This window comes from Malurus melanocephalus, unplaced genomic scaffold, assembly GCF_030028575.1.
Source record: "Malurus melanocephalus ecotype Western Australia unplaced genomic scaffold, MMel_1.1 scaffold_21, whole genome shotgun sequence".
Classification (NCBI taxonomy): Eukaryota; Metazoa; Chordata; class Aves; order Passeriformes; family Maluridae; genus Malurus; species Malurus melanocephalus.
In genome coordinates, this window is record NW_026623253.1 from 2,433,709 (window position 1) to 2,449,293 (window position 15,585).

The 15,585-nt window shown below is 44.4% G+C and overlaps 1 protein-coding gene across 3 annotated transcripts in view; it reads right to left on the reverse strand.

The window, feature by feature from the left end:
* The window catches only part of LOC130588923 (uncharacterized), a 31,046-nt gene that overhangs the window by 2,067 nt on the left and 13,394 nt on the right, over positions 1–15,585 (reverse strand). For 2 of the 3 annotated variants that reach the window (XM_057389949.1, XM_057389950.1), the window contains exon 2: positions 1,116–1,198. The gene's annotated coding sequence lies outside the window, so the exon portion shown is untranslated. Of the gene's footprint in view, positions 1–1,115; positions 1,199–15,390; positions 15,487–15,585 lie in introns of those variants that run through there. The other variant, XM_057389948.1, reaches the window with a different exon arrangement.

Sequence of the window (15,585 nt, forward strand, 5' to 3'; positions counted from 1 at the left end):
CAACAAAAAAGGAGTAACAGCATTAAAGTGAACAGAGCTTGATGCTTCCAGCAGGACATAGATGCCTGCATGATGAACTTAAGTATTCTAGCTGTTTCACCCTCTGCTTTTCCGTTTGGATATTTATGAATTACGTTAGCATTTGTTGCAAGATGAGATTTGTCTTAGAGTCCCAGTTTTGCACAGTGCAATGTAAAAATACAAAGAGAAAAATCACAATCACACTGGCTACACAGTATTTCTAGCATCACCAACCTTTCAAGTACTTCATCCAGGGTGGGATGGGAACTCTTCCATTTTTTAATCCTACTTTTTCATTATTCTGTATACATGTATATTTCACATATTAGAACTGATGCACTCTGCAAGGGAACTGTGCTTTCCAATCTCAGTTTAAATTTATTCTTACCAGAGAGACCTATAAAGGACACRTCAATATATTCATTGGTGGAACAACAGCAACTCAACTCCTCGGCTTCCTATTTCTGCACACGGGGAATGTACCATCTTTCATAATGTGAAATGATTGTCTCGTGATTTTTCTCAATGCACTTCTAACATATATATGCCTGGGAATCTAGGGTTCAATAATGGAAAAGCTCTAGAGAAATGCATTTTTGCAGCTAGAGTCTGCCTGCCATAGCAAAGCCTATATCATTGCTTTGAAATTAGAGSTAGGGTCAGTGACAGTGAATGGTCAAACCACTTTTCAAGACATTTTGGCAAGCTACATCCAAGGCTGTGTTTTCAGGATGGCTTTAATGTACACCAGGCAAAGGCTTCAGGGAAAAGAGATGGTTCAGCTGGCTACTCATTCTCACCACCTCTCCTGACCAGGGAAAGATCYGAATGGGAACTAACCCAAGGGAAACAACAGATATTTCTATTCAGCTGGATTTGCCCCCTGACCTGATTGACTATGTAACCACATMAGTGCCATTGCAAGCTCAAAAGAGGAGGTGAGAACAGGTGAAAATGCAGTGCCACCCCACCTGGTTGCAGTCTACAATTTTGATAGCTTTAAATTACTTCAAATTTAAACTGCAGATATAAAAGAGATGGATCCGCATTGGTGGAGATTTCATAGGTCCTTGCCTTTCCAGCAAGAAACTTACCAAGACCCCTGGTGTCACGACACTGCAGTACTCATCATGGAAGCCATGAGTCGCAAACCACTTGTCTCACAAAAAACAGTCACCTGAAAGAGAGAGGAAAAGTTTCACCAACAAGGACTCACAGCAAGCCATGCACCCCTTCCATGCATCCAACCACAGAAGCAGAAAAATCAAAACTTGCTCTGAACCACTAACAAGGAGAAGCCTCTGCTCAGCCTAGAAGGATTTATCARCACCCAAAAAGCCACTATCAGACTGGAAGACTCTGAAGATCCGTGCTGCTCATGGAGGTGAAATAGGGCAGACCTGCTTTAGCACTCCCATGTGTCAGACAGCTGAATTCCCATGAGCTCATCTGTGTTTAAAGAAGCTGGCATAAAGCTCRGACATGTCACCTTCCCTTCTCTGCACCCATCTCTCTTCCAAGGCTCACCTTCCCCCCACAATGTATCCAGCAACTCCTGCCAAACCCTTATGCTTCATATATGCAACCTCCTCCAGAGTCAGACAATGTATAAATAAAAACATCAAGTATCAGTTAAAGCCAGGCAATCGCATCTAGGGGAAAACCAGGCAGGTTTTAGAAGGAGGAAGCACAGTCTACAGTCTGGCAGCACCTCCTTCACATTACTGCATACCCTACAGGAGGAAGAGAATCCAAAGCAAGCTTAAGTGCCTGAAAGTTTGGCAATACAAGGAAACACAGGCTCTGAGGAATAGCTTACTGGTAAATTTGAGGTCAGAAAAAAAAAAGAGCAGTGACCTGCTAGCTTCTCCCTCACCCACTGTGAAAACTGTAGAGACTGCAAGAACAGTATGAATCCAGACAGCACTCACACTGTTAGGGCCAGTGTGGTTTCTCAGAGCACTCTCAGCTATTTACACAGCATGGACAGCCTTGCAGTTAAAGTACAACTGCAAATTGAAATCACTACCGAAGTTTTCCTTTGTGATCCCAACGCATTCTGCTGACCAGATCTCCCAACAGAAACACAGGAGCTGGAGGCTCAATTAGTTTTGCATTGTGAAAGCCTGTGCATATTCTCTTCCCTCCAACATACTCCAACTATTATCTACTGCAGCTTCACCTTAATAATGTAGCAATGTGCTGCCATGTAATCCACTTCACAAAACCAAACTACAAAGCTACTACCAAACAATGCAGCTACATTCTCCACCCAGTCCAGCCAAATCAAACAATGAAATCATCAACGTGATAGACCATCCTTATCTAGCCAAGTCACACCTGCAGACAGAAGCTGAAACAAACACTATCGCAACAAGCTGCTTCATCCAGTAAAACTTCTCACAGCAGCACAATCATCCCAGAATCCAATTACCCAGTTATATCTTCTCTCCCCTTTCCCCCACCCCACCCAATGAAACAATACAGGCTAAGCCAATACTGACACACCTCTACCAAAGCAGGGACAGAAATCACCTTTTCCCTTGAAGAGGAAAATGTGTGAACATCAGCACACATCAGGACGGAGAGAATCTATCCCAAACATTGGTCAGAGCTCCATTGCTTGAAATACTCAATCCCAACTTGGCAAAGCACCAGAAAAGGGCAGTCTTGCGGACAATAGCTCAGGACTGCAAGAGGGGCAGCATCCATCTTCTAGGCTACCCAGACAGTTACTGCAGTATATCCAYTCCCTAGTGTCCCATCTCTGCTGCTCACCTGCATGGTCTTAGTCCAGTCAGCACATGACAGTTYGCTTCACAGTGAATTTAAGAGCAARCAGCTACSACAGAGTAACTRACAAGATGCAAATGCACATTTTGGTTAGCCTTTTGGTTAAGTATTTGAACCACCCCTGTACAAACCAGCAACCATATCACTGTACTGGAAACAGGTTTTAAAAACAAAAACAAAAAAAAAAAATCAAACTAGCTAATTCCTAATTTATGGCCTTACTGCAGAAGCTTGAGAGTGACAAGTGGTCAAGTACTTGGAGGTGTACAGCATTATGGGTAGTCCAGCAGGAACAGCTGCAGATATCACTGATTCAATTCAGTCTTTTCTCCCTCTTTGAGAAGGCGAATGTGGAGAGATGAAATAAAGGCATACCAAGTAGATAAAAGTATCAGACTTGTGGCCTGACTGTGACATGAAGCATTAAAGGCAAGAAACCTTTCTCTGCATACAAAAAAGAGCACACTGCTATTTTCCCTGTGGCCTTTCTGAGACTGTCATTCTGCGCTGGACTGAGGGTGGTGAGAGCTCAAAATCAGCATGGAAAAAGAAAAAAGGCTGGAGACCTGCTGCTGCAGAAAACAAATGATAACTCTGAATGCAAGCTGAGTCTGCACCCTGAATTGTATCTGTGGCAGCAGAGGGGTAAGGAAGGAGAGAGTGGAATAAGACACAGCTCAGGGAAGAACAGAAGCTTTAGGAGGAACCAAGAACAGCAGCAGAGAGAAGTATTTGAGCAACCGCTGATCCTGACAGCCACTGGAAAGCAAACTTCTGCACATGCATYCACCAGTGGATTTCCCTGTGTGACCTGAGAGGTGGGGCAAGGCAATGAATCAGCCAACGCGCTCCTTCAGCACAATTCTGCTGGGAAGGGCACTTCCAATTCCTCGGATCCACATTCAACCACAGGAGAGGGWGAACAGCTGCACTGGCAAAAGGTGACTCCACTACACACACTTGCAGCTGAGCTGCACGTTACTTTTTAATAARCTGCTGTTTAATAAAGTACTCTATTACACACCTCATTGATAAGGAGAGCTACTGGGAAACAAGGAGGACACAGGAAGCGTTATTCAATGCTTTTATTGAGCTGTCAGACTTCCTTAAGATCATGTAAAAACAAATAGATAAAATGACATGAGTATTCTACGCCTAACGCATATCCCCATGACACCTGAGGATATAGGGACACASAACACCCTTGAACTAGTCCAGATTTCTAGATAGAGCTCCCTGCCAAAGGCTATTAAAAACACCTTTAAATCTGCCTCTATCTCCTAGCAAAAGCTGTCCTCCTCATCCTTTCCCAGGAATGGATAAAGAACAYGCTTGCAACACAACTAGGACTGAACCAATCAGTCTACACGTGGTCTACATGGTCTACACAATCTCCACCAGGCAGTTATAACCTCCACAGGGAAAATACCTTCTCCTGTACATGTGGTGTGTAAGTACCTCTCTGTTAAACTCTAAATGAGTAGGTTATTGCTCTCAACTACCTCCAGCCCTGAAGCACAGAGAAAGGGGCTGCGAAAAGACAAATGCACTTAAAATTAGCACCTCGAAGACCTRCAGATGTAGACACAGAAAGCACATGCAAGATTTTATGCCATWACATGGAGAGAAGTTCCTTTGAGTTGCTTAATGTAAGAATTTAGGACCACAGGATAAGCCTCCCAGAAACTGTAAGAATATACTGAATCAAGCCCATGCACATGCAGTAGAATGTGTTCATAYAATGCAGTTCTACCGTGCCTCCCTGTGCCTGCCCATCCACATCTCTCAAATAAGACACTGCAGACACCCTTCTACCTATACCTTCCCCAAACCCTATCACCACCTTTCCCAAAGAATGTATCTCCCCTGAAGCCCATTCAAAAAAACAAAGGCCACAGAAAATCCAACCTTTTGCTCTACATCCTTAAAATGTAAAGCGAAGACAATCACTGACAAAGCACAGTACAAATCCAAAGGCTCAAAGAATGAAGTGCTTTTTGAGTTTCTCACATCACTATTCTGTTTTCTGAGAAAATAGTATCTCTAGTAACTATTCTCTTWCTTCTGACAAGCATGTGGATAACCAACAGTAGCCATGATATAAAGGCTGTATAAATTATCAGTGTATTTGGGTACTTTAAAAAATCATTCTAAAATAGTCTTTTGCAACAGACATTGCCCGCTACTCTCACAGGCATCACTTTTAAGAGTTGTGAATAACACTAACATTTCTTGTCAAACAGACAACTATATGTCCATTTAACTTTATCTAAGTGTATCTAACAACACTTCAGTGCATTATTAATCCAGTGGGGATAAATGGCTGTCCTAGACAGCTTCTGACTCTATACAACTCCTTCCCCAAAGTAATGTAGGAGACAGACACGGGTGCTGGTGATCAGTTTCAAGGTGTACACAGGCAAATATAGAGAACCTTTCCATTTCCCAGCTGCTGTTATGTAAAAAACACTTGAACTACTTGGTTCACATGGGACTCAAACAAGCTCTTGGCAGATTCTGACACGGTTCCAGAAATCAGTCTGGGGAAAAAGCCAAAAGAAAAATTTTTTTCAAAGCCCTCAAAGCCTAAGCTACCACTATCTGCTTCTGTACAGGAACATTATGAACACTTCCCCTCRGTGTTCCTGCCATTTCAGCTTCATCAGCAGCAGTGGTACTGGCAGGTGAGGGTCAGCCAGGCCACTGCCGGGGCTTCGGGGACACCATCCCGTTCCCTGTCACGACATCGTGCTGACCTCAGCTCAGGCCTGGCGCACACCAGTGCAGCTGCCAACATCACTTGAGCTCCACCTCTGTTAGCAGTGCTGGGAGCAGTCTATGTACTTTGCAAGGGGATTTGGAGCACCTTATGTGGAGCGTAGCTTACCTGAGCAACAGCCTGGCTGCCCTGGAGTTCCAGCTATTGTTAACACAGATAAAGATCAAAATCTTCAGCAATCAGGGATTTTTCAAGAAATGTTTTMACAGTATTTCCCTAACATATGACAGGCTTCTGCAGCTTTCCSTATCATGTTAGCTGTTAATAGCCTCAGCATCAGTCAGCATTGCATCCAGGAGGCCAGTGGGTAATGAGTTTTCCATGGGYTGCTTTCATAGCTTTGGCTTCTGTCAGAACTTCATTTACTTTTTAGGAGTTAGTAGAAGCCACAGGCAATCTCTCTCTCCTTACTTCTCTGGATTCATTTTACCAAAAATTTAAATAGGGACATCAGCATGRACAACAACAGGTAAAAGACACCTTTGTCAAGTTTGCTAGCAGCCCATTCTCTAGAAACTGATCTGTTGAAAGGGGCTGGGGGGAAAATATGCTGAAATACTGGATGGGGAGACAGGACCAAGGACACAGCAGCTTGCTCTTCAACAAGTATTAACACCACACTGCTTAAACAAAAGGCTTGCTTCTCCTAAGTCACCTATGAGTTCAGGATGGAAAAAAAAAAAAAAAAAAAACACCACACTGCTTAAACAAAAGGCTTGCTTCTCCTAAGTCACCTATGAGTTCAGGATGGAAAAAAAAAACCCTGTGTCTTTTCCTTCCCTTTCGGCATCCCCTCAACAGGCTTCCAGAATGAAAGACAAGCAATCCTCAGGTGTAACTCCTTGGGCTGCAATCTTGTCAGTTTTCATAAGCTAAGTGGAGCTGGGATGGGTCAGTACAGGATRGAGCTCCTCTGAGGAAAAGCCAGTGCTACAGAAAGCAGTAATTCCCCACTCTGCTGCAAGGGGAAATGACACACGATGCAACTGGAACTGCTGGGGGCAACCCATACAACACCTTCCTTCATGTTAACCTTCACCTTTACAGCTCTCTAGTCTCTCTCATCCCCAATGAGATCTTTTCCAAGACTCCCCTGAGCATCACTACCTTCCAGCAGTGCCTGCCAGACCAGTTTWTGTTCAGGACTGTCACCACTAGCCATCCCTCTGCTCTGCTCCTTTACATGAGCCCTCCTGCTGCTCTCAAGCACCTGGGGAGCTCAGCACCATAAAGCTGGCTTTCCCATGGGAGCAGAGCTGCCGAGTTACTGCATCCCCTGCAGCTTACTGCTCAGTAAGGCATGTGGCAGGGTGTGCTTCTTCCTGGTGCTTTTAGACCCACATTAGGCATGTGAGATGCAGCACAACCCTCAGTGACACAGCGCATTGATTTCATATTGGCTTCCCAGTCGTTAAATGTAGGATCTTCCACACAGCAATGACTCTTCTAAGGAGTAAGGCACTTCAAAGAACTCCAGCAAGCAAAAACTGCATGTACACAGTACTCCACGATGCTACATGATTATATCAAAGCTGCTAGGATGAAAAACTGACATTTGATAAATAACATGAGGTCACCTCRAAGATCTCAGAACACTGTATGTAAAAATGTTATTTTGACAAGAAATTAAGCAATTGTATAATCAGGTCTATTATCGAATCTACTGCTTTGACATGATCTTATAAAAGTACGAGGAGCATGCAATTCCAATTGCTGTGGGATCCTCCCTCACTCAACACAAGATGTAGGCATTTAATATTCCTCTAGTTAGCCACGCATGTACAGCACAGCCTAACGCACTTCAAAGTATTTACTGTGCTGTATAAACACAGCGCTATTTTCAAAGCCTCATAACTGTCAAATCAAAGCTGGCTTTCACTAGAGCATTCAGAAGCATTTCTGCTGGATGGTGGCTATTTGCCTGACAGTGTCAACCTTCTATCCCCAACCACAAGAAGGTTAAAATTTATATATATATATATATATTTAAAAATTATTATTTTGAAGAGACAGAAGAAAGTGTTTTCTTGCTAACAAATCTGGCAAATCATTTTGACCTGAAGTTCTTTACTCCTTTTTTCATACATACATTAAAATGTGGAAGCAAATTTCCATTCCACTAGCAGAAATCCTGAAAAGAGTTTCTCCATACACAGGACTGCCTCAGCTGTCCATTGCACCAGCTCTCCCTGTTGCTCACCTCAACAGGCTACAGCTTGGTTTTATATTACACTGCAAATACATTTCTAATCAATCCTCAAACAAATCCAGATTGGTACATAGATAAAATACTGCCATTTCCCAGGCAGTGGAACAGTGATATCAAGACGCCTGAAGAAGTCAGTTTAGCAAAATGCAGGAAGCAGAGCTCTAAGCAACCTGAAAAATGGTCTGCACTGCTTAATCTTACCAGTGTCTTTACCAGTGAACCACTAAACCAGAGTTTTTGTTCAGGTCTTCACAACTCTATACTCACTGCAAAGGTAGCAAAGATAGCTTGACACAACATACACAGGCAGACTCACGGACTTAAAGCAATTTGTAGAGCGTAAGTAACATGGTCGAGTAGATAAATCACAGGCACGTTAAGAGCCAAGCTCTGTTCTCAAGTTCGCCACCAAATCCAAGCAACTCTGGTTTTAGAAGAGCCCATGGGCCCCATCCACCCTGCTGAGAGGTAAAAGAGATATCTTCACCCTTTGTTCAGAAGGCAGAGAGGACAACCACAGGCACACGGAGACCATCCAGTGGCAAGATGGGTCAGTGATTTAGAGCTGTCTTGCTCTGCTACTCTGCAGACAGAGCCRCACTAGAAAGCTAAGGAGGAAAAACACAGTGGCCCTGCTTTCTTAAGAGGCCAAACAGCCATGAAAACAAGACACCCAGCTCAGAGTAATTGCTAATGCTGGGAGTAGAACAGGCAGTTGTGTGGCTATCTGTGCCTGAACAACTACTGCTCTGAACTCAATACAGAAAACAGCAAGCTCTCCCTCAATTCCATATGCAGCTAAATTATTGTGTCTATCATCCACTCYTTATGTCATTGACTGTATCACTAAGGAGCACTTAAAACTAGCATTGTTTTCAAGACTACAGCACTCAATTTTCAGTGAAATCTCATAGAACATTGCTCCATCTTTTTTTGTTGAAAGAAATCATGTCAGTGGTAAAACACCTTTCCTATTGCCTTCCTTCAAAAGGTTTTCGATTATTYTGCCTAGGCTTTAAAAAATAAACAGGCCAACCACCTTACAGTTCCACTGTTCACCTCCCTTCCCTATTCCGTAAGTATCTTCTCAGAGGCCAAACAAGGAAAATATCATTTCTGTTTTTAACTCTGAAAAAAAGGGATCCCTCTAAAGAGATAATGTTAATTCTTCAGATATWGTTACCTGCAATTTCGTAACAATTATTTAAAATTAATTCAATGAGTATTGTCAAAGTAGATCAAAACCAGAGCACTCMGATTCAACTCTTCAAAAGAGTAGGTAAGAACAACCCACAGAAATAGGAATAAAGAAAATGAAAAAAGGTGTGAAGCAGCAGTTCACGACAGCCACAGATTAGTAACTCAGACCAGATTTCAGGATGGTTCACCAGGATTCAACCAGAAGCCTATGGCACATCKCACACACTGGTTCTCAATCAAGTTTCCAGGGAAGAGTGTGAGAATCCTGCAGCAAACCCAGACACAACAGGCTATTCCACCCCTCCCGTTCCCAATACAGAAGCAGGATAGTAAAGGTTTAGAACACRGGCTTAATGCCTCTTCCAAAAGTTCTACTGTTGCTGATTACAATAATTGAATATTCCTCGTATTCTTAAAGACATCTGATGCTTTTTAACTCTTGTTGAATTCTTGCTCCTCAGCAAGATTCACACAGTGTGAGTTTCACTCCTTAATTGCAACCACACTAAACAGTGTATCATCAATTTACAGTACATGTTCTGTATCATCAGAAAGCCTTGAAGCAGTAGAAACTCCTCCACAGCTAAACCACCACACTTCTGTTGGCCCTGCTTAGGGTTTCTTAAAGAGGGTTTCTCTTTTGATATCTTGCATATATGTTCAGRGATGATTTTTGGCAAAAGGAGCAAGGTAAGCTGGAGGAACGGTTCTCAGGCAAGGAAAGCTGTAACAAACAGGTGTAAAAAACATTTAGCAAGTTTAGCAGACTCTTAGGGGTATAGTTAGATGAGCATTCCTTTTGGCAGCAATGCCACCCTAAAGAATTGCTGCTACCAATATTTACTTCCACCCCTACACCACACTGTCTGATGTGCCCGTGGCCAAACAGTGAACCAGTCTGGCTAACTGATGTAAGCTAAGTATCATAATTTCTTTGCCAGGCTACTCCTAATCCAGATCAGTTCCCTCATCCATTCCAGCATCCAGCTGCTCCAACAGCACCACCAGCACACACAGCAGGGTTGTGCAGAGTCAAAACAGATAAGCACCAAGGACTCCTCAAAACCCAGCTCTAGCACTGAAGAAAGCGCYCACAGGAATAGGAACAGAGGGCAGCTGGGCCCACAGGTAAGGGTGCAGTCACAAAGTACACCCCTGCTTCTTCAGAAGTATAAATTAGAAGTCAATAGTGGAACAGTTCCCTTGGATTCAGCACATTAAAATGTCACCTACTGTTGCTAACCAGCGTTTGTGAGCCTGCATGGTCTTAAAGGCAACCCTTCAGAAATTCCCCAACAGCTTGATTTTTTTTTGTTCAAGTTCTTCAAGATTATCTGGACTTCCTAATTATGAATAAGGTTCCTGTTCTTCTAGACTTGTATAGTCCCTACTACAAAGGAGGTCAAGCTCCAAAACAATTAAACTTTTAAAACAGTAAAAAAAAAAAACTTAACAGACAAGTAAGGGTATGTAGGGGAAAGCTCTTTTAAATTCAATAGACACAGCAGTGCTTGAACAAAAATTCAGCAAAGAAATCTCCTTCCATTCACAAATTGCTCTGAAAACCTGAGTTAACACCTTTGTTTTGCCAGCAGGAAGACTAGAGGGACTCCAGCAGAGCTTGTAAGCAGGAAATCCAAGCCCACAGCAAGACTTGCTGGGTTAAAGGACTTCGTATCTATGTAAACAGACCACAGACCTTAGTGAGGCACAGAGATTTCTGTGAAGTCCAAGGCCACACAAACCAGTTAKAAGGATTTTATGAAGGCTGCCGGCATTGCTGTGAAGAAATTCAGACAAAATTCTACAAAGCAGAAGAGATGAAGTCCTGCAAGGTAGCACAGCTCACATTTACRACAGGAATTAGTCTGAATACTCACTTGAGTGTAATTGCTTCACAGGATAAATATGTTGTTGTTTGGGRGTTGGGTTTTTTCCTATTGAATTTATACAAGACCAGCAAAATTCCTAAGCCATAGGCACCATTTGTAAGGCAAGACAATTGACACAGCATGTCAAGAACTCAGAGCAAAAAAAAAACATCTAGAAAGAAACATGTAGAAATAGGTATGGAAAGTCAATGTGCTACAGAGTAACAAGCCTTTGAATAGCTGGGAAATAYGGATCAAAGGTACTCCATTCTTATCCACATCAAACATATAAACTGCTCAGAAAAGCTGAAGTATATGAATATTTTAGCCTTGTGGCTTATAGTCGCCTCAGTTTCTGTATCTGGATATTTGGTGACAAATGCAGTTTCTCTGGCTGTGGACTAACCCTRACTGAAAACAATCCAAACACATGAACTATAAAGATGAAATGCAAGATGGGGGGGAAAGCACAAGGAAGAAAGAGTCCACACCCTTTGTATTCATAATATACAGAAGAGATCTACAAAGTTTCTGGTTGTATGAACAGAAACCTATTTATTTTCTTTTACATTAAAATTCAAGTCCTGCCTAGCTTGGAAGATTGTGTTGACCAATAAACAAATTAACTGATSACAAGAGAGAAAAGCAAAATACCAAAACAAATAAGAAAAAAAAAAATGGTCACAACAGAACAATCATAGGCCAGCTACTCCCCCACACCAGAGCAAGCCATAATTTCTCACAGAACATCTTTAGATATCTATGAGCTAAATAACCTGTATTAGGAAAACAACACTGGGAAGCCATAAACAGAACTTTTACCAAACANATCCCCAAAAGAATTTATCACATTAACCTGACCAAAGATGAGCAGCTGAATGGGAGGGGGACTTACACAAAAACTTGTTTAGGGTGGGGTTTTTTTTTGCTTGGTTTTGTTCACACTTATTTAACGTCAATGATTGATTAACATTTTGGATAAAGGAGGTCTTTGTTAGTGATTCAGCATCTCCACCCCTTCAATTAAGGTGTTAAGAGTTCACACAAGTGCAGTGAGACCCAAGATCCCCAGACCCCTCTCCACAATAAAATCCCGACCCAAAAAAGAACAGATTTTAAAAAAGACAAAATAAAAATGCAATCGCCCCACTGAGAAAATTCCAAAATCCCAAAACTAACATCGTTGCTAACTCCAAGTCAAAAAAAGAAAGATGCCTTTCTTTTGTTGTTTGAGGAGAGGCCAGCAAGGGAGACAGGGAAAGAATATGAGCCCTTGAGCCATTTTTATGCACTGAGTAAGAAAAAAAGGACACATTCATTAAAAATAATYTCTTTGGAGATCACTGTTAAAAGAAAAAAAAAAATCTACACCACATAACAGAGCTATCATGCCAACTTGTCCAAAATGGCTATAAAACCTCAGGAAAACAACCCCAGTAGTTCAGGCAAGAAAGCAGATCTCTGTGCCATGGGATGTAGGCAGTTCCATGGGATGTAGGCAGGCGTGTGCAGCCCTGCAAGCACAGCTCCTTTGCCGTAGGATGGACACAAAACGACTGTGTGTGTAAGTGCCCCTGTTCAACCTCCCCAATTTCACACCTGTAACATCCCACTTCAGCCAGAAATTGGCCATTACACACCTCATAGGAAGCGAGWGAGCGGTAAACAAAAAGAAGTGGAAATAAACCTGTTTAGGTATGTTAATTCTTTCATTTCATACCCTTTCATTTGATTTCAAATAATGACTTGCCCAGCTTTCAAACGTTTGTTTTTGTAATATCTCGAGCAATCACCGACCAAATAATCCAACAAAACAGAAGGGGAAAAAAAGCCTACATCACTTTTTTTCCTCATGCTTTTAATGGTTGATACATTTAAGGATGCTTCGGAGCATGCCATGTCTGTGTGGTCTTTTCATAGACAAATCAAGGACAAAATACGTTCAAGGAAAAGAAAAATGCTACTGGAACCCCTAAAAACTGAGAGAGCTATCTCACCCACCTCCTCCAACTGTGTTTTGACAGAAGAGCAGTCACCAACAGGGAGGCTTAAGAAGACAAATTTGACTTGGAACAACCCTTTCTTCTCTGCCCAGACCAAAGAGAAGGTGTTACTTTATTASGTAAGGGCTACAAGATGATGTTCCTCACCCAAAAGTGAGGTTCATTGTTATTATTCCAAACCAGCTTCACAAGTTAGGTTTGGCATCCAAAGAGTAAAAGCATCTTCCCTTTCACCTTGATGGGCTTTGAATCACTCCACAACCAGCCCTCAGCTGACACTTATTTCATACTTTCTTTGCTGCATGACAATTTTCTGATTCCTCATGTAGTTTACTATTAAACCACTAATCATGTAATCATCCCACCTTAATATTTTACACCCAAATAGCAACCCACAATTGACTGTCACATCAGATTCTTCCCATCTGTCTCTTCATAGTTTGTCTACCCTCCCTGCATAAAATCCACCTTCCACATCCCAAACACTCCATCTTCAGAGACCTTTTCAGTCCTACACAGAGAACTACACAGAGAACTTGGGGACAGAAAGCTGGACAACACAGAAATACAGGATTCTCTCTCTCAGAGAGAAAAGTGTAGCCTTCTGCCTGCAYGCATCCACCTGTCCCACCATTTCCCTATGCATTTGGGGTCTCCATTGTTTGCTCTTTTTCTCATGATCCAACCCTTAACCTCATGAAATTTGCACAGTTTCTACATTTAGCCCCTCATTCCCCTTTGCAGACAGCCAGAGCAGACTCCCTCTCATGYATACACACACACAGAGCCTCTCCTCTACCTAGTAGGAATCCTTCCAAATAAACACATTTCCCCTGCTCTGTCAGATACTGTTCCTCCCCACAATCCCTATATACAAGATCCCCTCCCACACTCTTAGTATCCCACAAACTCCTCTTGCACAACTATCCCATGTACCAATTTGATACTATAGGCTTAGCTTCCCTGGATTCCTGCTCCCCTATCTATCTACACTGCCTCTCAGCTTGGAGCCCCAAAATTTCCCTCATGACCATGTGCACCACCTCCCTCACGCTGAAAGTACTTTCTATCCCACATTCTGGCTCCCAATGCTTCCCCATACCACAATCCCACTCCCATGTCTATTTCTTACAATTACTCAAGCCCCGACTCCTCACATGCTTCATGTATCATTCTCCCCAGCAAACCTCATACTCATTCTTTCATCTAGCTCTCTACGTTTTCCTGCAGACACCCATATTTCAGTACTTCCTGCAACAAAGTCTCCCATCCCTTCCTCAYAGCATGTCCCAACTGATCTAATGTCCCACACACCATCTCCCACCCTCTCACTGCATGTTTCACCTTGTATCCCATTCCCTACATCCCTACTGTGAAGCTGTACCCCAGCCCCTCACTTCAGCTCAACTGCAGAGTTCACATATGCAGGTCCCACCGCACTTTCATACCAGCTTCTTTCTCCTAGGACAGTCTTCACTCCCAATCCAACAACCTCTCCCACTCTATGTCCCAGTCCCTCACTGAGATTGGAATCTCACCACCACCTCTCTAGTCCACCCAAGACTGTCCTGTTCCACAGCACAGCCTGAGGGCACCCCACACCCCTCCGGGCAGCACAGAGCATCCCGCAGCACCACCCCACAGCCCTCCACACAGCACAGCCCCAATGTCCCTAGCACAACCTGGAGCACCCCATACACGCCTCCACACAGCAGAGAGCCCCTGTGCATCCCCCACACCACCGAGCATCCCACACATCTCTCCACCAAGCACAGCTCTTGGAGCATCCCATACACCACACTGCGACCCAGGGCAGCCCACACATCCCTCCTCCCAGCACATCCCCTATGGCATCCCATACATTCCTCCATATAGCACAGCCCCCGAGGCATCCCCTGCACCACAACGCGAGGCAAAGCATTCCATGAGCCGCTCCATACAGCACAATCCCCACGGTTCCCAGTGCACCCCAAAGCACCCCACATCACAAGGAGCACAGCTCCCAGAGCAGCCCGTATGCCCCACACATCCCTCCATGGAGCATCTCCCCTGCTACCCACACGTCCCTCCATGAAGCACAGCTCCTGGAGCATTCCCTGTTCCCAACGCATCCCTCCATGGAGCACATCCTCCAAGCATCCCCTACGCCCCGCACACCCCATAGAGCACAGCTCCCAGAATATCCCCCATGCCCCACACATCCCTCCAGGGAGCACAGCTCCTGGAGCATCCCCTGCTCCCAACACGTTCCTCCGTGGAGCACATCCCCCAGGCATCCCCTGCGCCCCACACATTCCATGAAGTACAGTTCCCAGAGCATCCCCTGCTCCCCACACATCCCTCCACGGAGCACGTCCCCTGCTCCCCACACATCCCTCCATGGATCACAGTCCCCCAGGCACCCCCTGCAACACCCGAGCTCCCCTCGCCCCCTCCTTCGGGGCACCTCCGGGCCCCCCCAACTCCCGAACTTGGGGCGGGCGGTGCGGGTGGCGGTGCCCGCCCCGCACTCACCGCGCTCAGCCCGGGGCCGGCGGGGGCGGCGCGGCGGCTCCGTCCCCCTCCCGCACACACACACAGGCTCCATTGTCCGCCGGCGCCTCCCCCCCCCGCTACCCGCGCACATGGTACCGCCCAGCGCAGCCCCTCGCGCCCGCTCCCCCCGCCCGCTCCCCTGTAGCTCCGCACGCAAAAGGCACGGCGAGTACT